Source organism: Rissa tridactyla, chromosome 2 (genome assembly GCF_028500815.1).
Source record: "Rissa tridactyla isolate bRisTri1 chromosome 2, bRisTri1.patW.cur.20221130, whole genome shotgun sequence".
NCBI classification, from domain to species: domain Eukaryota; kingdom Metazoa; phylum Chordata; class Aves; order Charadriiformes; family Laridae; genus Rissa; species Rissa tridactyla.
Window position 1 is genome coordinate 76158041 of NC_071467.1, and position 22506 is coordinate 76180546.

General features: G+C 42.1%; 1 long non-coding RNA gene across 1 annotated transcript; it reads left to right on the top strand.

Annotated features, from left to right (window-relative positions):
* Positions 1-352: 352 nt before the first annotated feature.
* On the top strand, positions 353-14514 carry LOC128905732 (uncharacterized). Its single transcript, XR_008464957.1, has 3 exons — positions 353-582; positions 11960-12879; positions 13039-14514. It is a non-coding gene; the product is annotated as an uncharacterized LOC128905732 (long non-coding RNA).
* Positions 14515-22506: the final 7992 nt, after the last annotated feature.

Consider the following 22506-nt stretch of genomic DNA (forward strand, 5'->3'; position numbering starts at 1 on the left):
ATCTTTAACTGTTTGCAGCAGCAAATAAGCCACGTCTCAGGATGGTAGTGTATAACCTTGATAGGTAGTTGGGGGGTGTGTGTAATATTAAAATGACAGAGGAAAAAATGCAGATGATTAAAGAAAGTGATATGTTCCACATGTCAGCAAGCTTACCTAAGGAAGTCTCAGTCCTGGGAGTCCTCTGATCTCTCCCAAGCAAAAAGAGATTTTCCCCTTCATACTACAGGTAAACAACACACAATCGCAACTTCAATCTGGTTAAAGTTGAAAGCAGTCAATTTGTTTAAAATGAACGAAGTCCATTTGGAACAGACTTCACAAGCTAAACTGAGAGAATGATACAGCACAGAGAAAGGATCAGATTAAAGTGGTACAGCTTTGTAATAGAAGTGAGGAAGGCAGCAGCTGGGAAGCCAGCCTGTGAAGAAGGCAAGGAGCAACACTTTTTCATCTGAAGAAAAAAAAAAAGAAGTTACATAACCCACTGCAGCAGGTTTGATTTTTTCCTCCTCCTGGCCACAAGATCCCTACGGGGGGAAAAAAACGGAATCACAGTGAGCTTCATCCTGCTGTCCACAGGTAGGCAGAACAACGGGGCTGTGAAATTGAGATCTGGTCATTAAAACAGGGCATAAATACTTGAGTGTTTCAGTCTACCCTGGAGGCCATGTAACTTAGACGGTGCTGGGAATGTTTGAACTCCAGTCGTCTCCCTGGGGTCGTCCCATATAATACAGATGCACCCTAAAACTCTGCATAATCTTCGATACCTGTCTGTCAGGTCCCACGCTTATTTCCCTGTTTAAACTTGCATGAAGTACTCAAAGGCCAACTTCGTGGCTGTTTTCTGCTGTGCATGGTCAGAGGAGTTCCTCTCTTGCTATTGCCAGGGACTTTTGAACATCTTCACACTGTTTCTTCACTTTAATTTTGCATAAAGGGGCCAGACCCAGCTGTAGATTAGCATGGGAGCTCTAACAGAATGGCAACTCCTTGAATTAGGTAGAGTGCATGTATTTGCATTAATGTTCAGCATAAAAGGCACACGTCTTGGTATGTGAATGTGTTTGTGAAATCAAATAACTTCCATCTGACTGACAAACTCTATCCCAAAGAAAGTGCTCTGAATAATCCGTTACATAAAAGGAAACAAAAAAGCAGCAAATAAAAAGCAATGTATTTAAAGCTTGTTCATTTAAAGGACATTGGAACAAGAGCAGAAATCTAATACTTCAGTTTCACATCCAGTCACAGGCATTTGTGCTTTAATGGCAGTAAACAATTTCAGGGTACTTTTGAAATGTCGTTGATCTTGGTTGGTAGTCCTCAGAACTACAGCTGTCTTTTACTGCCTAGTTATTGAGGTTTACTTTAATGACAATGGATTTTACAACAGATAGCCTTAGCCTTAGATAGCCTTAGAAATTCCTGCGGAAACGCTTCTTTTCTTGACACTTGTGGTACAAGTCTTCAGGACGGGAGTTCAGAAGAAAAGCAGAAATGAAATAATTACTGTAGTTAATGTAAGCAGACAAGAATTTTATTCTCTCTTATTGTTTGCAAACTTTCAATCTCAATACAGCAGGCAACACCAGGGGCTAGTGGTATTTAGTGTATGGCCTGATCTGTACCTATCGCAGTAAATGGCAGAGCTCCCCTTCACTTTTGCAGTGCACAGAGACACTAAATAATACTCTTTTCTTTACCTAACTTGCTAAAATTTCCAGCTATCAAGTTGAAAATCCCCAGAGTTTCAATTGTTTATCTATATTTGTTGCATTCTCAAATCTGAAAATATCAACAGTTTCAGCCACTGGTGGGTGAGAAGTGGAAGAGAAAGTATTTCCTTATATTAAAAAAATAAATTATGGCCTTTTTTTGAGCGGCATCACAGACAAATGGTGGCTTGAAGCCCAACCCTCAAAAAGGTCAACTTTTGTTTTTCTGCTGAAGACCACATTTTTGACTTGAGAATTAAGAGATTGTGAGAATGGCTGGCTAACGATGCACAACAGATCAATACAGCCCCTTCCGCAGCACGTTTTGAAAGCATACGGCTATGACTTCCAAAAAGATGATGACAGTGTTTAGTACCCAAATCCGAGTGCTGTCTTCCCGAGTGAAATCTCCGACTCCTTCAGCTTTCTTTGAAGGTATTCTTCCCGCGCTAGACACATATGTGTGAGTGACTTGCCTGTGTTTTGTGCTGCTCCTCTCCTCATTACAGCTGACACAGCCCAAGATGAAGAGATGGATTTTCCGAAGCCATATGTTCATTTCCTGAAAACTCAGTGAAACGGGAGGACTCGGGGATCGTGTGTGTGAACCAAAACAACGTCGTTCTCCTCCCGGTGCCCAAACAAAACCCCAATCAGCCCAGCACTTCAGGCCATACGCAGCATATGAGTTGGCACCAGAGTTTTGCTTGGCAAGATTTCTATGGATGCTACTTAAAATAAAACGGGCGAAAAAAAAAAGCGCAGCCTCAGCGGGCAAAGTCTTACACACAGCCTAGCTGAACAATCTGCTGAAGAGGAATAGATGCCTCGAAGAAATTCTTATACATGCATTCACTTTCAGCAGTTTTCAGTTCATCTTCCTCTCTGAAATAGAAATTAACTCTGCATAATCCCATTTTCTTCAGAAAAGTTAATCTAGATTTACTACTATAAAAAAACCCCAAATTTGCCACACAAAACCTGCAGAAAGAGGCTAAAGGAGGCCTTGCTTTGTGGGAAACATCATTCTCCTGGTGCCTCGCCAAAGGTTTGTTAAACTGAAGTGTTGACGACTTATTTTCCTTGTCAGCAGGGCTCTGGAGTGACAGAGGGAAAAGCTGGTTTTCCCTCTTTTTGGTCTGCTGGGCAGATAGCAGAGAGGAAGCTGTACTTCCCTCATCGGGACTGCTCCATGGTGTAGTTCACACAGGTTTTGGTACAGAGCACATCCCCCTCTTCCCACGCTCGCAGGGCAGCCCGGCTGCAACGCGAGGCAAATCTCTCCTCTGCGGCCAGGTTACTAAATTCGCTCTTCCAGGAATCCCAGTTTGTCATCATATTTTCATTCTACCTGTGGTAGGCTACAAAACCATGCAGGCTGGCTGGTGTCTCTGCAGCAGCCCCTGAGGAGCTGGAGGGCGCCAAGAATATCCTTGGGTGTCTTGGGGACGGGGGCTTGAGGAGCAGAGAAAGGCACTGCTGAGCTCCTGACTCCCGGCACAGCAAAGAGCATGCATAATGAAATCAGAGGGCATCTTTTTCCTCATGCAGGAAACCCCCTGTATGCAGTTTTTGTAAACGAAGTTGCCTTTTCCTCCTCATAAATGTAAACTTGTTCTAATCTGCATGGTTTTTAGTCCAGAGAGAGGCCCCTGCCCTCTAGGAAACGCAGCTTGTTTGCCCAGGGTAAATTAGCTACGTGATAGGTTGCATTCTCCAAATGCTGAAATGCTTTGGCCCCCGCTTCCTCTTAACTGGAATATTCTTTCAGGTTTGGAAGACCAAATGCTGCATTTTGGTGTTGTTTCTGCTTTCAAATTTAATGTGCTCATGCTATTTGAACTGAAAACACTGTGTCATTCCTGAACTTCCATATTAAAAATCTGCACATACAATGGAGTTATATACATATACTTATATAAATATTATGCATAGATGCATTAGATACATATATATACCCATTTTTAAGATCAGTTGTTAAAGATCCTTTTATTTCTTTAGCCATACAGAATGTTCTTTCTCTAACGACTGCATTTGTGTAAAAAAAAAAAATTAAATAATACAAATCAAAAAATATGTTCCAATTCCAAACTAACATGAGGTTGTGACTATTATTTTATTCCATATTAGCCATGATGTAGCACCATTTATGTATGTAGATTTGCATCTGTGTAATCTGTTTTAGAAAACCCATTTATGTATGTAGATTTGCCTCTGTGTAATCTGTTTTAGAAAACATTGACTGTGACCATACCTATACCCCAACAATTACTACCAGAACAGTGAGACAGGTGACATTTTAGGTGAAGGAAGTAAGCACACTGCAGTTACATTTGTCCCCTGGTACACTGTTCTGAAACAAATCTCTTTAAGGACTTCCTGGTCGCAATTTCACCAAAATCCAAAAGTTTTTCAGAATTTCCTGGAGGCAACAGAGCCCCTCTGGTTCTTCAGCATGTGCTCTCAGACTTTGCTAGAAATGACAAATAAAACATTTCTGTCTTGGCAGCTGCGAGCTCAGAGCACACACATATTTCCCCACTCTGTTCAGCTGCGTTTGACGCATGAGACGTCATGTCTTATACCTCGGGCACAGGTTTATTTGGCTGTCCCTGCCTTACATCCCCCCTCCCCTGCCACAGGTTCTCACAGCTGCTCTTGTGGTCCCCAAGCAATAAAGAAGTTACAGCTCTGCATCCAAGGGAGGAAGTTTCCCCTCATGGAACTTCCTACCCAGGAAGCACAGCAAGCTGATATTTTTTTGGTATTTTTAGCAATGGCTTCACACCAGACAGCCCACACTGTAGCATGTTTCACTGCAAAGATGTATATCACGGGGCTGAGGCCTTGGGAAGGCCTAAGCTGAGACTTAAAAATCCTGATCATTTAGCCAGCCCTGCCTGGTGACATCAGGGGAGTGATTGCTGGCTCAATGGTTGCAAGCATTCAAAAGACGGAGAAGAAAGGGACATTTATAGAGATACGGTACATAACTGTCTCTGGGGCCATCTGGGGCAAGGAACACAGTTATATTTTTCTTATTTCTTCTTTTTGTGATTGCAATCTTATGAACAAATGGTTGATTCTGACTAGAAATCGTGTGTATTAGAAAAAGATACTTGTATTAATTGAGGCCACTGATCTGTGAGCTCACCTGTACGAAACTGGTGAAAGTTCATCATATGTTATTTGTCATTACCTATGGCAGTAGTCAGTAGTCATTAGATAGTCTCTTATGACTAATGACAGAAGGAATACAAAGAGGAGACAAATACAGGATAATTCAAACACAATATTAATTGTCAAGGGCTGTGGTATTATCAAGACCTTTAAGTGAAGGAGAAAAATTAGGTCTAATTGGTGACTCCAATATATATTACTTCATTTATACCAGACATTAGTTTAGAGTCTGAGGAGCTTGATATATACACACCCAAAGAGAAACCAACGCTATGGACCAAAACCAAGAGGTGGTGAGTTGCTGCAGGATGCACTGGCATAAATCTGGCAGGGCTGGATAACTCTGATCTTTAATGCACACACCTCAGCTGTTGGGATGTCCAGCTCGGATGCTCTGAGCTGCATGGGCTCTTGCTCCATCATCCCATGGCTGTGTGTCCTTCTGCGCTGACCCCCACCTTGTCCCATCCCCTCTTTTGTCATTCCCCTGACCTGTCAGTGAGCTGCATTGCGCCGCCCCAACCCCAGAGCACAGAGCGACCCCTTCACTTGGCCCTAGCCTGCAAGGAACCAGGGAGGGAAGGAGATTTATTTAACCGATCCTGGTGATGCTGCAGACCAGGGAAGAAAGCCAAGGTTTAAAGCAACAGCTGTCATGGCCGACCTGCCAGCCCAGAGCATCCGTCTGTGACTGACCAGCTGCCACGTACCCTGAGAACATGAACACAAAAACATGCTTCCCTACTTTTTGCCACGCTCTCTCTTTCTCTTTTGTGTCTGCTTTGTCAAGTGCAAGAAAATTACCTCCGTTCTTACAGCAATCAACTTGGAGAGTCAACAACACAACTTTCTTTCCAGGTTTATTTGACAGCCTAGGAGGCTACCTGGCAGCCTCTTTGGGCCAAAGGGGCTTGCATAGGCTTCAGTAGTTTGTCTTGCATAATCCCCCAGTCCCAGTTTCAGAATTCATTGCAATTTGATTTTGACGTTGTCTTTCTTGTGTGTTGTATTTTAAATATTTCCGAAACGGGATGAATGTTTTCTAGCACCTTCTGATGGAAAAAGTAAATTAAAAAAATTATACTCAAAGGCTGAGCCACATTGATTAATATTGCAGAAAAACAGGATTTCACAGTGACAATAGACTTTAGCTCTGTGCATCTTGTAATTTCTTTGAAATTAATTCCTGATTAGTTTCTAGAGTATCCAGGAATAATCAGTTACGGAAGGTGCAGCCTCAACTTTCAGAAACACAGCAACTAGTTATATGAAAAATAAAACGCGCCACTTAACCAGAAGCAACTTTAGCAGCAATTGACTCCTTTTTCCCCCTTTGCTGTTTGGCTTTCAGTAAGTAAATGTCTCCTTGCCATATCATTTCTTGCTTGCCTTTTCTGGTGATGTCTGCTGACATGTCTTCATCAACGGGTAATTGCTGCACAGCTACTCAGAACAGGAGAGTTGTTCTACAGAGTTTACTGCAGTAGTATAAAGGAGTTGCAAAAACATAGTATGGCCTATGTGCGGGTAGGAAAGGTACGAACTTGAGGACAGTATGAAATCAGGGGGTTACTGATAAAAGGCAGAGCAGAGACCTTTGGACTGATTTCTTACCTCTAAGCTATTAAACAGTGCATCCCACTGGCCTCTATCAGTTCTCCAGGACCAGAGTAGTCTGTTCTCCAAATCTCAGGTGCCTTCAGGCAAAACTGTCTCCAGCCCCTTGGGAAAAGGCTAGTCCAGCTCTCACGATTTCAACTTTCTTTAGCAGCTGAGTAGGGAAGACTCTCCCTGAATGTTGTGACAAAAAGACAGTGGTATTCCATGTTATCACACAGAGGCACCAGCTTCATATCATTTCTCCCTTAGTGATAGAAGACCGAGGCTGGAGTGCAGGAAGTGCTGCTGGCAGTACCTTTTCTGCCCAAAATGGGATCCCTGTTTTATGGATCTTGTATATTCACTTTCCCTATCCAGCTGTCATGGGAGGAATTCTGGGTAGAAACCTCAGGCAAATGTATCTTTTTATTATTTCTTTTTTTAAGCTCAGCATTTCCCTGTCTAGTATCAGAGAAAACAGTGATTTCCTTCTCTTTGGAGAGTCAGATTATCTGGAGTTTTAGGTGAATAGTTCAAGTAATTAAAGCAGCTCTGTGGTTGTTCTTCCCTTGTTGACTAACATCACATAGCAACAAGCCCTGCTCAGAGGGATTGGCTCAAACTCAATAGCACATCACTTTATTTCACAGCTTTTCTTTCCCTTTTTTTTTCTTTTTTTTAATAAGCAAAGATAGTTTATAAAATGTGGGAAGGACTGATATCAGTCAAAGCTACAGGGATTAATACATCTACAGTACTGAAACAATTAATGAAACCGTTTACTTTCTTTTTTGCTAACGGGTGAATATTTGGTGCCTGTATGCTCCTCTGGAGAGTGCTCTCTTCTGGAAAATATGCTACGCCATTGAAAGAAAATGGAAGGGATTTGCCAGATGCCCTGCTCCTCTCCAAATGGGGCCAGCCCCTCTCCTGCTGTGGGTCCCCGGGGAGCCCGGCCCGGGAGGCCGTGACATGGCACGCAGGGAGGGTGGCAGCTGCACAAAGCCAGACACTGGCAGACACGAGCATCATCCCCCACCCGCAGAGGTGCTGCCCTATACAGTCTCATCCTCATTGGTCCTCCTCCACTGAGCTCCTTCTCAATCAAATGTCATTAAGTGTTTAAGAATTTAAAGGCCTGCAGTATTGTTAACATGGAAAAACCCCGCGGCACATTCAAAACAATTCTTCTTGCCCATGGGAATGTTTTATGGCCAGCAGAGCCCAGAGACTGGATTCTACAGAAATGCAGCCTTCTCGTAGTACCATTGACGTAGTCCTTATGCTTTGCAATCGTGGTTAGATGCAAAGAGAGATCCAGACACTCAGGATCCATTTCTGAAACTTTTATTTGGCTCCAGTATCATTGCAGACTTTGCTTATTCCAATATTTCATAGTACCTGTAGCAAACTGATGAAATAATAGCCATAAAATGACAACATTAAAGTATATTCCTATACTATTTTCAGCAGATAGGAGACCAAAACCGCCTTAATCTGTCTTTAAGGCCAAGGGCTCTAATAGACTAGAGGTTGTTTGGTGCCCAAATAGGGCATCCCCCATACTGACATCTACAACAGCTCTACTGACAGGACCTCACCTGGAGTTAGGCTGCCTAGATTTTTGGTCCAGGCAGATTTGGCTAATCCTGCCTATTAATCACCATAGAGGGATTAATTCATTATTTGATGGCAATTTTTACAACCAGGACAAAAGTTACAGCATATTAATCACATTATTAATGAAGTTCTTGGCACAAGATTTAGGTGAATTTGGTATTAATTACTTATGTTACATCTCTTTTCCTGTTCGTTGCAAATAGGCTGTTTCTAGAGGAGCGTGGGGGCTCAGAAAGGCCCCGCCTCTGGTATATCTTAATTTTTATTCTTTCATAATCCTGCACTTTCTCCTCTGATAAACCTTACCCAAGACAGTTTGCACTCTGTACTACAGATATATTTTGTTCTTAGCCAGGCTATTTTTCAAACTCTAATGCTTATGCATTTGGAGAGAGAGTGAATTAAAATAAAAAATAAAAATAACAATTTGATAAAGCCTTAATAGAAAGCTGAGAGAATGTAAAACAAATGAAAGCCATTAGGAATGAGTTATTAGCCTAGCAGGTAAAAAGCCAGTCAGCTAGGTGTGGGGGACGTGATTTCAAATACCTTCTCATTTCGTTTTCCCAGTGACTGTTCATGTTAAAGCAGTAATAGAAATGGCACTAGGGCTTGATTAATAAGACATCTGAGAGAGAGAGCTCACCCTCAACTCCCTGTTTTTAAGGTATAAATTGCTTTTGCTTTTTGTTCCACACCTGGAATTAAAACAAATTCTTTAATAATAACATTTTCTATAGATTGGAATCGTTATTGCTAATTCACTGGAAATATTGAAGCAACATCTCTCTTTTCTAAACTCTGTGTGTGAGTATCTGCATACTTTATTGTACATGTTTTTAACATTTATGACAATATTTTGGCCCGATATTAATGATAGCTCCACTGATGTAGAAGGGCCATAACCAATTTGTTCATTTGGGTGGTTTACTTAATAATTTTAAAGCTCTGTGAAAACTGGGGATAAAAGACGCTACATATCAAAACATATTATATTTAAAGTAATTGCATCATAACCATTTGTTGAAAATCTGAGGATTCAGTATATCATCAAGGTAGAATATGTGAGGAAAAAATACAGCCATAATCATCTAGATAATAACATAAATGTGTTCTGACAAGAGAAATGCCCCATGGCGTTATATTTGTTAGAAATACCAGTTAAAGGATGACCCAGCTAAATCCATTTGCATACCTTCTGAATGCAAGTGATCCAAATGTTTTAAAGTGGTAATGGAAATATGCCTGCAAACATACTTCAGCATTTTTTACAGGATTTAATCAAGGTATAAGCATTTAACAGAGAAGGTTTGTTCATAAATATACTGCATAATACTCACATACAAATATTATGATATTTACTCAAATATTGTATCCTCCATGTATTATCTTCAAGGCCTTCAGTAGCTACTGTTATTCTGAAATATACTGTTTTTCTCTGTAGGAATGCACTAATAGGATTTTCTTCTTCTTGCCTAAGAGTCATGATCATAGCATTGGTAATTTCAGGAAACTGTGAATACACTTCAGGCACTAAAATGAGATGTGTGTTTATGTTAAGTGCTTGGCATGTACAAATAACCAAAACATACTATTTTATCACAGAAATTCTTCACTGGAAATTACTAACTATCTCAGGACACTGTCAAACTGAATGTATGTGCATTTTCTACCAATGCTTTTGATAGAAATTCAGGCCCGTACTCTTCTGCCGACAATTTCTAAAAGCATATGCCTTGTAGAAGTAGTTCATAGCTGTAGAAGCACACAAAAACCCCAACGAAGACATGGATATTTATCAAAACGAGATGAACATGTTCCAGCACATATAGCGTTTATTAGGCACCCGTGTGCCAAGAACTTTAATGCATCTGTTCACAAAAATACTTATAGTGTTTGTGAGAGTGAGCTAGGATGCTGCTCTCTGGCTCAGGTGCAAGGCTTCATTTAAATTTTATTTCATGCAGAGGCGTTCTTCTGTCGCTTCCCAAATAGCCTCTATTAAACATATTCTTTCCTTCTTTTGCTAATTATTACATAGTTTTGAGGCTGTCTTCTGTGCCTGAAGTTTTTTCTTTACAGTTCATGGCTCACATATTCCCTCGTGCTAGGATTATGTTGTTTCCATGATGAGCAGAACTATTAATAGCTCGCTCCCTCCTGCTGCACTTACTGGGCAACTTGTGGATGGTGAGAAGAACCACAGTGAGGTCGCACTACGCATCCTTCTGCTGTGGCCTTTAACCATTTCTCTGCTGCCCAACATATTTGATTACACAGTGCAGAAGCTCATTTGCTATGCTCTTCCATATACCTGGTGGGGCCTCATGAGAAGAGGCACGCTACTCTAAAAAGCACCTGTGGGGAATTCTAAGCTCTGGTCCCACTTTTAGTCTCTGTACCTAGCTGTTTCAGACTGCTTCCCTTACAAAAGAATGATTTACTTTTTCTTGCCTGCAACCAGGGCTGTTTCCAGGCATAATCAGAACTGGCAGCGAGCTCTCTGGAGCAGCTAAATGTCCAGGGCCTTGTTCTCCCTGTTGCTCATGCACCCTACAAAGCCAGAGCCACTGCTGCTTTGCTCAGATAAGAGGCAGAAGCAGACCTGGGGAATAAGACAGCGGCCTCCCTCCAGTGCTTCCCAGCAGCAGTCACAACCCATCTCTTACCCTCATGTTGGCAGGAGAGGCAGCAGACTCAGCTGCTCAGGGGTGCCCCCAAACCTGACTGTCCACAGTAGCTTCCACCTGCTGCCATAGGACTCCCCCCCCCACCTTGGTCACCCTGCCCAGCCCATCCTCCTCCTCCTCAGGTGATGGCTGAACCCGACCTGCAACCAGTATCCCATGTTGAAAACACCTGAGCCTGATCTGCAGCAGACTCAGGTCTCTCTGGGTCCTCCCTTTCTGTTGTGCCAGCGCTGGCTTTGCAGACCAATGTACATGCATAGAGAAACTTGCTGAAATCCACTTTTTTTCAGCTGGCTTGTTCAAGGAATTAGAAGGTAATTAACCTCTTGTTAATGATCTACGGGGAGTACCAGAGTCCAGTTAACTGTCCCTAGCAGACATTCCTCTCAAGATCATTTTTCTTCAAAGCTCAAATTCAACAGTAGGTCACTTGATAGGAGAACAGATGATTTTTGAAGACAGGTACTGAGGGGTGCCCTTTTGCTCTCTCTCGCTAGGAGAGATAACTCCCAGCTGCAATCTTCTTGCAGCACATGCAGCTGGATAACAGATAAACCTGCTTCATAAAGTGCGGAAATGATATGGGAAAAGGCATGAAAGGATATGTAACCCTGGAGGTGGGGAAGGAGGAGCAGAACGTGCAGATTTCCCTCCCTTGATGGGTAATAACTGGCCTACATCGGAGAGTGGGAAAAACTTGGGTTTTCTCATTATTGTGAGCTGATGCAATTGAAGGATTACAAGGAATATCTTTGTGAGACTATTTCCACAAGTATCTGAAGAACAAAGCCCCCTTTAAAAAAGAAGAAAATTAAATCCATGATGGCATAGAGGCTGAAGAAGCCGAGATGTAGAGAGAAGAATTTCCCTTCAGCCCTTTTAAGTCCTTCCCATGCTTATCTATCCTCTCTGATTCCTTCCTTTTTCATACATCCTCCCTATCCATTTTACTATGTATTTATTTATTTATTTTGCGTGCAGAGGAATAGTGAGCTTTCTGAAACTTAGGAAACACTTAGCTGAGAAATCCCAGGGAATAGTACAGCAGAGCCTCCTTTTTCTAGAAAAGTCTTCCTTGCTTTGAAGAAGCCAGGTGTGTGCAATGGCCTCAATGACACTTTTTTTTTTTTTTTTTTTCTTTTTTCACAGACAAGCCAGGTGGAGCTGTGACTTTTCCTGCCTCTTCTGCTGAGGGATGCAGCAAGACCACCTGAGCAGCAGCTTCTGATGAGAAAGGAGGAAACGTGAGCATTTGCAGTAGCCATCATGGTCAGGGGAAGAGCTTGGCAGATAAAGTCCTCCTTCTGTCTCAGTCCGAAACGCCAGCTCCCGCACACATCGAGAGCTGAAACACAACTTTTTGGTCCTTCCTCAAGTGAACGACAGCATGCAGCCTGCTGGTGCTTTAATAGGAATAATAGTGCCAGAAAAAAGAGTTTACATTTCATCCTTCGATGAATTCAAAGTCCTACGCCATCCACCAGGACATGGGCAGAAATTGTTAATGCAAGCTCTCAACGCAGGCAGTAAACGATTCCTTGCTTTTGACTCACAAATGTGAGAAATGAGGCACCGGTGACTCTAACCAAACCAGACACCTTTTATAACTTATTTTGAATGAAAATCTCTGTCTCCTTCCCCTCCTCCTCATGTTACGATCTTACTGCAGTTCATTTACAATGTTCAGCGTATAATAAATGTGATTAGCTGCAGAAAAAGAGCTGAGGCTGCTCACTGAAAGAAGAATATTCTGCACTTTGGGGAGAGGAAAGGAGCTTGTGTGCAGGGCTGGGGTGGAAGATTCGGGGGAGGTTTCAAGACTGTTAATAATTTTTTTCCTATTCTTATTCAAAGCTTTTCTAGTCACAGGGGAAATATTCAATTAGGAAACTCCTATGGAGCAGAGGGAGAACCCAGCAGGCGAGGAGTCAAAATCTCTGCAATCAGCACTTATAAAGGGCTGTTATTTTAACAAATAGGATAAAAATAAAAAGCACAAAAAGCTGCAGCAGGAGGCCTGAAATGGACGCTGAGCACTCTCCTTCTTCAGCGAGGATGTGCTTGCCATGGTAAGTCATGCATGATTGTTGGAGGCGATATTCTCTGATTTGTCACTGCTTTTTATCTTATTAGCAGTTACTGTAGTTTGAAATGTGTTAAGCAGAGCAATGCTCTGTGCATGAAATGCTTCCAAGGGTTTGAGTGCAGCATTTTGATTCATTTCACAGGCTTTCTGCGTTGAAAGAATTACTGGATGATGCTGACAAACGGCTCTGCTGTTTGGCATTCGATGTCTGTTCAACTCTGTCGAAGAGCATCCAAACCAGATACAGAAGTTGTAGACTCAGTTCAGCACACGTTAACCAATGTTTTGTGGGCTTCACCTGTATTTAAATACTCAGATGCATCAGGGGCCTAAGGGCATCATATCTGACATTTGACTCTCTACCTTCTACCGTATTTCAGAGTGTGTAGGGTGGCCAACAGGTTGCCCAAAGCTATTTTCTATGGCCAGCTGAAGCATGGTGGCTGGAGAAGCAAACGACTGAAATGTTAAGAGGCCACGCTCAGCAAGATCATCACTTTGCAGCATCGGCCCTGCGACAGGCAAACCTGGCACCGTCTGCCACAGAAGAGAAATTGTACATGCCCTAGGAGTTTTTATAAGCCAACCCAGAATAGCATTGTATAAGCACTGAGAGCAATGGAGAAAAGCCAGGAGGGCGGATGCAGTGAGTTACATCTGAGACACTTGCAGCTATTAGCATGCTGAAATAAATCGGATTAATTTCTCAGCCAGGAGTTCTCAAAAGCTGAGTCTGGATAATTAAATAAAATGCAGATCCACCTTTATCCAGCCTTTCTAGGAAGGCCACATACTTCCAACGGTTAGGACATCAGAGTATCCTATAGCTACATTTCACACTTCACTTGGCCCGCGCTGTGATGTCTGATAAACCTGTTCAGCTCTCATTGCTGAGTTTTTTTGTCTTTAAAGCAGGATTAAAATACTTGCTACCATCCCCTGAAGCACACGATGGATGTATACACCTCAGGATGGAGACAATGACGAATTACCTTTGTGAGCCAATTTAGATCTGAAACAGCTTCACATGGACTTTCTATGCCCAGTAACATCAGAGTAATATCGCGTGCAATCAAAGACTGTCCTAATCTGCAGAATCTAATTGTTTGGAAAACACGGGATTTTTCCAGTCATTGCAAATACCTTTTAAAACTACCCACATACATTTTAATCCTAAAGAAATAAGTAACATGTTGATGCTAGTCTACTTAGCGCACTGTGATACAATATTCATTACAAAGTGATCAAAACCAATCATACAGCTATAATCTACTAAGGAGACAAAAGCAGTGAAAAACAGTAAGAGATTAGCAGCTCTGCTATATATGGAGTAGGATGCTGACAAAAGCCAGCTAATTATTGCAGTTATGCCTCCATAATTTATAAAGCCAGCCATTTCCCCAAAAGATCTATAGATCTCTTTTGACTCCTCAAGGGGAAGAGTAAATGTATCAGAAATGAAGTGCCTAGATTCCCCACGAAGGGGTTCAAATGCATGGTTGTTCAGTTCTCCAGTCCTTTGAGGTAGATTAACAGAAAATTTACATACCTGTGTGAACGAGCATCCTGAATTGTGGGGTATGTCTCTGAGCTCCGAAAGGCTGACTGTGGGAAACAGACAATCTTATGTGTCTGTCTTGGTATGGAAAACCAAAATGGTTTTCCCCAATCCACTTACAGCCTATAGACAAAAATAATAACAATACCCTATCATACAAATATGGCCTGAAATTTTCGGAACTACTTAGTGTTTAACTACATAGATATCCATTTTTAACCTTTCAGAAAGTCCTAGTCACTTTTCCCTGAAAAGTTCTGTCCTTATCTGGTATCTCCAGTTGTTCATATAAAATTGCTAGGTTTTGGGTTTTTTTTGGCCGTAGTCTGAGGATTTGTTTACCTTAAAATAAAGATCTGTTTCTGTCAGGGGAGTTATATACTTATGTAAATTTAGCAGTAAATCCTGGTTTTAATTTCTCTTTTCTTCCTGTTTTAAATTCTTACTGTTTTCTGCCTCCCCCTTCCAAATTAGCTTGTTTGTTGCTTGTTTTCTTAGTCATGTAATTTTTTACATTTTACAGTGTTTGTTTATACTATGTATTCTATTGGAACAGGGGCAAGAACAGTGGAAAAAACAATCAGCAAGGGCGAGCACAAACCCATTAATGGTGCAGGAAGGAATGAAAGGAAACCACAGGCTAATTTGAAGGGTAATATAAAGATAAGCCAGCCTACAAAATCTCTAGGTATTAATATGGTTGTGCAATTCCATTTTATACTAATCAGTCATCTTTGCTGTCTTAGAAAGCAGGCAAGAGAGTTCACTGAGCAGTTCCTCTCTCTGCCTCAGCTTTTAGGAGAATATTGAAATGATTAAAATGATTAAAATCTTGCACCAGTGAAATATGCACGCAGACATTTAGGTGAATGCGGTTTGGGACATTAAAGTGCTATAAAACCCCAAGAGACAACGGCATTAAGTTTCCACTGTGGTTTCAAACGGAGTTGCTTCCAGGTGCCAGATTAGGCTTTTTGTCTCTCATGCCGCTTGTGCGCAGTTGGCTGATAACTGTTTGTGCGTACGATACCCTAAAGAGGCATCAGGGATGGTGAGAACGAGCGTTCATATCATTTTCTGTGAGCAGTTAAGGCCCCCTGGCAGTGGTGTGGTCTGTCCTGGTGCTTTCCTTCCTCCCCATCACTGCAATTCCGAGGTGATAAGGAAAGGCCTCTCTGGCTGGTTTACACTCCTCGTCGCCCTAGAGGCATCGTTACAGCCTGTTCACCACTGGAAAGGGATTTATTAGCTTTGGATGAACAGACTTTCTGCAAAGCCAAGGCTGAAGTTTTCACTGAGTTTATTGACAAAATCCCACCACTTTGGGCCCAAATAATTGTGGAGCATCATTTAAAGACCAGCTTCAAATCTCCCTTTTCCCGCTAAAAGCTCCCTTAACAGATGGACATCTTTTCATTCTCTAATAGAAGCCTCCTCTTCCTTTCCCACAGAGGGAAGTAAGAAATAAATTTCCTCTTTCAATTGACAAAGCTAAGGAGTTACAAGAAAGAATACCTTTTTATCCTCTATTCTAAGAATATTATATTTACATCCTAGAAAATAAGAATTTAATTGTAAGACTTTTTTCACGTATGTATGTACGTGATCGGTTGCTCAAAGAATTCAAGTGACAAAAAATTTTGATGATGGCTATGAGGAAGAGTATAAACTAATAAAATACGTGTGATGGGTGCCAGAATTGATGGTAGCAAACAAAATACAGACATGAAGCCAGACAGCCTGAAAATTCAACATTGTTAGCAAATGCAGCAATACATCCTATTAGTAACAGAACTCACTAGGAGAAGGACTTCAGGTTATGGAAAGCACCCTCAGGTGAACTGAACATTCGCAGATCTCTCTTTTTTCAGGTCTGCTACAGCTCTCCTTTGATAATTTATTCCCACCCAGTCTCCAGCACATTGTGCCCAGTCATCCATATAAACATAAACCAAACAAAACCCTATAATAAATTAATCAAGCTATTTCTCCTGTCTCCAAGGAAGAAGAAAGGGGGGGTAGTTGTTATCTCTATTTCAAATATTTGGGTGGCAGCCACATAAGTATTTTAAAGTACAGAAGTGAAGTGCAGCTTCATTAAGGGAATGAAACTCTATTGAGATGCATGGGTGCAGTCCAGGACTTTGCACACTAAGCAGAGTTTTATTCAAAGTTTGCTATGAGAAACTTTTGCCGCAGCTAGCCCAGGCATGCTTATATATTGCTTCTCTTTTGTTCTGTCACATTTAACCGCCTCCTTTTTACCAAGCGGCATTGATAACGCTGATGTTCCACCAGCGAGAGAAGGTAAGTGGCTGGTCCTGAAGGATGCCATACCATCCCATACCCTGAAAACCAGCCCAGCAAAACAGGAGATACAATCAGCACAAGCACAAAATAAACTAACTTGTGTTTTTGATGGTATCACGCTGCAAAAAATCCCAGTGAGAAAGGCAGTTATAAAAGACCCCAAATAGTATTTGCCCCAAACATTCAGCTGAGAAAATTTTTCAATGCTGCACTAATGAGAGGACGATTATGGTTGGGGTTATGCGTTCACCTGGTTCTCAGGCATGCAAAAGCTGGCTGTTTTATGACTGCAGCCTTCTTAGCCCCTGCAGAGGGAGCAGGAACACCTCATTATTAAAGATGGGAGATTTGCAAGAGGGAATCTTGGATGAAATGTACCTAATTAGACAAGTCTCTTCTCTCCCTCCATCATCAGAAAGTGAGAACGAACCCAAGGATTTCCACCGCAGGCAATATCTTCTGAATGAAAAGCACCTAAACATGTATTTTACTGTAGTATTTTCTTTAGGAAATTCATATAAAAGCCACCGCTGGCAGCCCGTCCTGCCTGTGCAGCAATTGCATAATCAAGGCCAGAAGCCCTAGGGGCCTGACAGTCAGTGACTTTCACAAAATCCCGCTGTTTCAATGCAATTTAGAGGGGATTTTTGCAACTTCTGCTTTGATTACTTTCCTAAGGAAAATTCTCTATCATTTTTCTGTTGTTCCTGATCTTGCTGCTCATTTTTTTCCCACTGAACATGGTTTAGAAAGTAGACATTAATTTTAAATAATTCAATTACTCCTGCTGCTGTGCAGTTTGCCTTAAACTCCCTGTTTCTATGCCCAGAGATATGCTTAGGGCAAGAGAAAACTCCTAATTAGTTGGACAGTTTTGCTCTTTAATTATAGAAGGTCTTTGGCTAGAATGACATTTGAAAGCAACGAGGAGAGGCTTATTAAAGAAAGATAACAAAAAAACCTGCAAAAGCCAAAAGCCTGAAATCTTTGTGTATTCCTTGTTCTGATATAAGGCAACCCTGCATGATAGTGTTGAAGCAGGTTTAAAGCCCGGGGGGTGGGAGGGAGAACAGATAATGTGGCATATTGGTGAGTGTGAGAAGCACAGCTACTGTCAATACTGATTTTTCTAATCTCCGAGCTCAATGTTTATCCTAAGAGCAGTTCTCAGTTTGCTTAACGTCCTTGCAGGTTTGGCCAAATCCTTAAAAACCAGAATAATAGAGATCTATGGAAATGGGATGGTGACTAACATATTTTACATGTCAGCCCTGCTCTCTTGTTTCTCCTGCAGGGGTGCTTGTATTTCCCAGCAAGATTCCCTGCTGACTTACACTCCCCATCTGTCTAACCAGCTTTTGGGCATCCTTCCCTTCTTCTTCCTCCCCCCTCTCTTTGATTGAACTCCCAGTGGCCTGCCATTGTCCATTCTGCCCCACCTGTCTTGGCAGTGCCCTGCCTACTGTGACTTCCTTCCTATCGGGTCCGTTCCAGGTTCTTTGCTCTTTTTGTTTGTTCCACACTCTAAAAAATGGTTCGTTCCTTTTTGAACACAGATGTAGCGAGTGCTCCCAACCACAGCGCGCCACTTACAGCATCGCAGTCAGCTCCCTACTTCTTCAACTGAAGATAGCAGTGGAGAGGGAATCTCGTCCTATGAAGCGGTGAATTATCTCATCGTCTTCAGAATGAGTCAGCTCGACTGGAAATGCTGGGTCTGGACTGCAGCTTGCAGCAGTAACTCCCCACGGGTTAATTGTGTGCTGCTGGGAACATGGCAGCAGCTCCTGGTCCTCGGGGAGGTTTTTCAGGTAGGAGCAGCATCATGCATGCAGGGGCAGGTGTGATGTGGGAGCTTCCAAGCCACAGCAGCTTTGGCACCAACCCTGACACCACTTTTCATGCCACTGTAAGCACTGGTTATCAGAAAAGAAGCAAGGTGTACGGAGTACATACCTCCGGAAAGGTGATCCAAGTGCAAAAATACCTGACCCGGAAGAACCATCATGCTCAGTCACCAGAGAAATACGAGCATATTCTGCCACAAAATGTGTTCACACAAGCAAATAAATATTGCCCTCACTGAATTAAGCAGAATGCAGTTGAATATTGCTAGATTCTATCAGTTTGGGGAAACTATGAGGACTGAAGCTTCTCATAACCAAGAGGAAGAATTTAGTGATTTGGAATAAGTAGCACCAAAAAGAAATAATTAAAATAGAAAATACTTCAGGTTCACCCACTGCATATGTTTTGCACAGTGAGGCAGGGTCTTAATTTTAACTCCATAAATTGTTTTTCAGAGCGGTATTAAAATGTCCTTTAGTGGTCAAATATGCAGTATGAAATATATTAGAAAATCAAATGCAGAAGGGTAGACAATCAATAAGAGGGCCAAATTCTCATAGATAATGAGCATATTTTTATTTTTTCTAGCAATTTGAATGAGGGCTTTAAGTGCCCACGCCACACAGAACCTGACTTAGAAGAGTAACTGAGTTTCTGTTTAGGTCATGAGGATTGAGCAAGTCAGATTGCTCAATCACTACATTGCCATGACAGCAAAACTGATGCAAATGAAATAGTACAACACAGGACAAATGCTGCTAGAAATGTAAAGTGTTCAACATTCTCCAAGTACATACACACACAAAACTGAAGGCTGCATTGCAACACGTAGTCACAACTCTGAAGGCTGTTGAAGCGGCTGCAGAGCCCTGGAGGTACTACCTCCAGGAGTTCAATAATGTCTAAAGACGTACCATTTTGTACAGGTTCATGAGAACCAGCTCTGTAAGTGGGTTGAGAAGCTCGTCGCATTCAGTCTAGCTGCTATGAGCATCGTGCTGCTGCACCCACTGCTGACACTGTCCTGGGAGGCGTGAGCCTACCTTCAGGCTCTGGCCAGGATGATGCTAATTACATCTGCTGCCTAGGAGACGCACTCACCCCATGCTGTCCCTTGGGGTTTTGCTTACGATCTCATTTTGGCTGATATTTCTTAAATTATGATCTCCATCTCTAAATCAAAGACTGTCATCAGTGCAGAGAGTCTCTGTAACTTCCCTTCCCCCACAGATGCACCCTGTTCTCATCTAGAAACCTTTTCTCCCACACCTTGCATACTTATCCTCCTAATCACTTGTTGACTTTGCTGTCTGTACCCAGGGAGTGTGCTGATCCCCAAATACACCACTTTTCTGGCATTAAGCATGGCTGGAATTTTGCCCAACTACATGTCATGAATCCTGTACTGCTGTTTTTGCCACAGTGTATGCTACAAGCTGATTATATTAACATAGACAAGCACCAAACGAGTAGAGTAGAGGCAGCAGTTCTCCAGAGGCTGCCTTCAGAGCCTTCAGCTGAGCGTTAAATTCCAAGAGTAAATAATAAGTGACTCAAAATAATTAATGTAATAAAACTGTGCTGCAAATGGTACCGTTTCATATCTGCATCAGCATCCTTCTCCTAGCACAGTGTTGGATACGCAGTCCCCAGATCAAAGTGCCTATGTTTTCCTCTGGTCTAAAGCTTCATTTTTAAAGGAAAAGTTTTTAAAATTTTCTTCTGCATAATTAATAAGTTTACATGGAAATAATTAAATTTAACTGGAACCGAGCAAAGCTGATCTCGTACAAAGTACCAATGTAGCCAAACAGGTTGTCTTCCTTCCCCCAACTTAGCTCAGGAGCACTGGGTGTTCTTATCCGTAATAGTAAGTCATGTCTTTCTGCAGGTTTTTCGGTCAAGATTTTGTTGTTTTTAAATCTAAGAGATTCTTCTTATCAGAAGCTAAGAAAAAGAATAGGGAATGGGATAAAATGAGGCAAGGCAATTCCCCTGAGATTCACGATTAAGGAGTCTTGATAACTATTGCTCTCCTCTCTTCCTCGCCCTCATCATCAGATGGAGAAAAGACAGTCAGAGACGTGTGCAACTGAAGAATGGAAGGAAGAGGATAGTTTCTTTGCTCCTAGGGCCAAATCAGTACTTGCTGCTACAGCTCCTTAGGGATTACAACTGGATCAGCTTCTCTACTGCTTATTTTAGAGTCAGCTTTTGCCAAACTGCAGTGCTGTTTTCCTGTGTTGCTGTTCTCCATAAAATCCTCACATTTCTCTTCCTTGGAGAGCTGCTTTTGGAAAATCATGACTCAGCCACAATGCTTTAGAAAATTAAAAACTTAAAATTAAGGCCTTTTGACTAAGCATATTCCAGTTAGCACATTTTAAAATGTTCTGGAAAGATTACCTCAGACTTGGAATCAGAGAATCACAGGGTCTGGAAGGGGCAAAATTATGCTTGTCGTTAATAGACTTTAAACATTGCTGGCCCCAGTATTTATCCCTGAGTGATGCCGCTTAGACCAGGGCATCAGTTGAATTTTGTGTCAATGATGAACACCCTTTGATCCTGATGGCTCAGCCAGTGTTTTCATTCACCTTATTGTTCACTTATCCAGACAAAAAAATCATCGCTTTGGCAATAGGGACACTATGGAGGATCATGGCCTTGCTAAAGTCAAGGTATACAATACCGACTGTTCCCCTTATTCACAGAATCACTTATCTCATGGCAGAAGGTTGGCTCAGGTTAGCCAGCCATGATTTGCCCTCGCTGAATCCATGCTAGCCATTCACAACACCCTTGCTCTTCATGTAGCTAAAAATGGCTTTGAGAAGTGTTTGTTCCTTGACCTTCCCAGGAACTGAGGTGAAGCTGTCCTGGATGTTCTTTCTTATATTTCTTGGAGATGGTCATGGCAGTTGTTTTCTTTCAGTCATTGTGAACTTCCCTGATTGCCGTGACTTCTGAAAGGTGATAGACAGCTGCTTTGTGATGACATTGTCCACCTCCCACAGGTGCATGCCACCTCCCCTGCATGTTCAGGCAATAGTCCTTTACTGCTCCTGGGCAGCCTGCCCCTGTTTCTACCTTCTGTGTACTTCTATTTTGCATATGAGTTCAGCAAGGAGTTCCCTAGTTCAAACACAATAGCATCTTGTGGAGAAAGGATGAGTTAACCCCAGACAAAAGAGATTAGTCTCATAAAGCGTGACAGAAGCACTCACACATTTCTCACGGTGTCAAAGGCACTGCAGTTCCATTTATAGGACTGAAGAGAAGTCAATGCTTCTTGAACTACTGGAAGAATAAGTAATCTGTGAGACTTGAGTTTCAACTCTTGGCATGGATGTCTTGTTGCAGAAATACTGTATACCGATTTTGTGTATCATACGAGTTTATGTATCATATATAGGCCTGGATTCACAGTGTTAAGCTACTTTTAAGGAGTATGGCTTCCTTTAAAATATTCTTTCAACTTTCTCTGCTTTGCTTCAGGCTCCCTGAACCAGCCTCACTTGGTCGGTGTGTCACAGATCTGCTAATGACCTTCATGTAGCTTATGGAGACCCAGAGCAAGAAGGGGCAGAGATGGCGCACTGGAAACCCCATGGTGGGGGAGCACAAGGCAACAGGTGGAAGGAAGAGTGAGTCTCCTGCTTAAAACGTCAGAAACAATGTGTTGCTCTCTGGAGTTCAAGAGTACTGCTATAACATTGAACTTAGACTTTAGCTCATACTCGGTTTTAGCAGTCAAAAAACTGGACCCACTGCTATAGCAGTAGGTTGCAGATGTGTGGAGAGGGTTAATATCCAAATAAAAGGGATGGTGAAGTATTTTTTTAAAAAGTCCCAAAAGCAGACTGTGAGAGATGGAGGCCAAGATCTAGATGT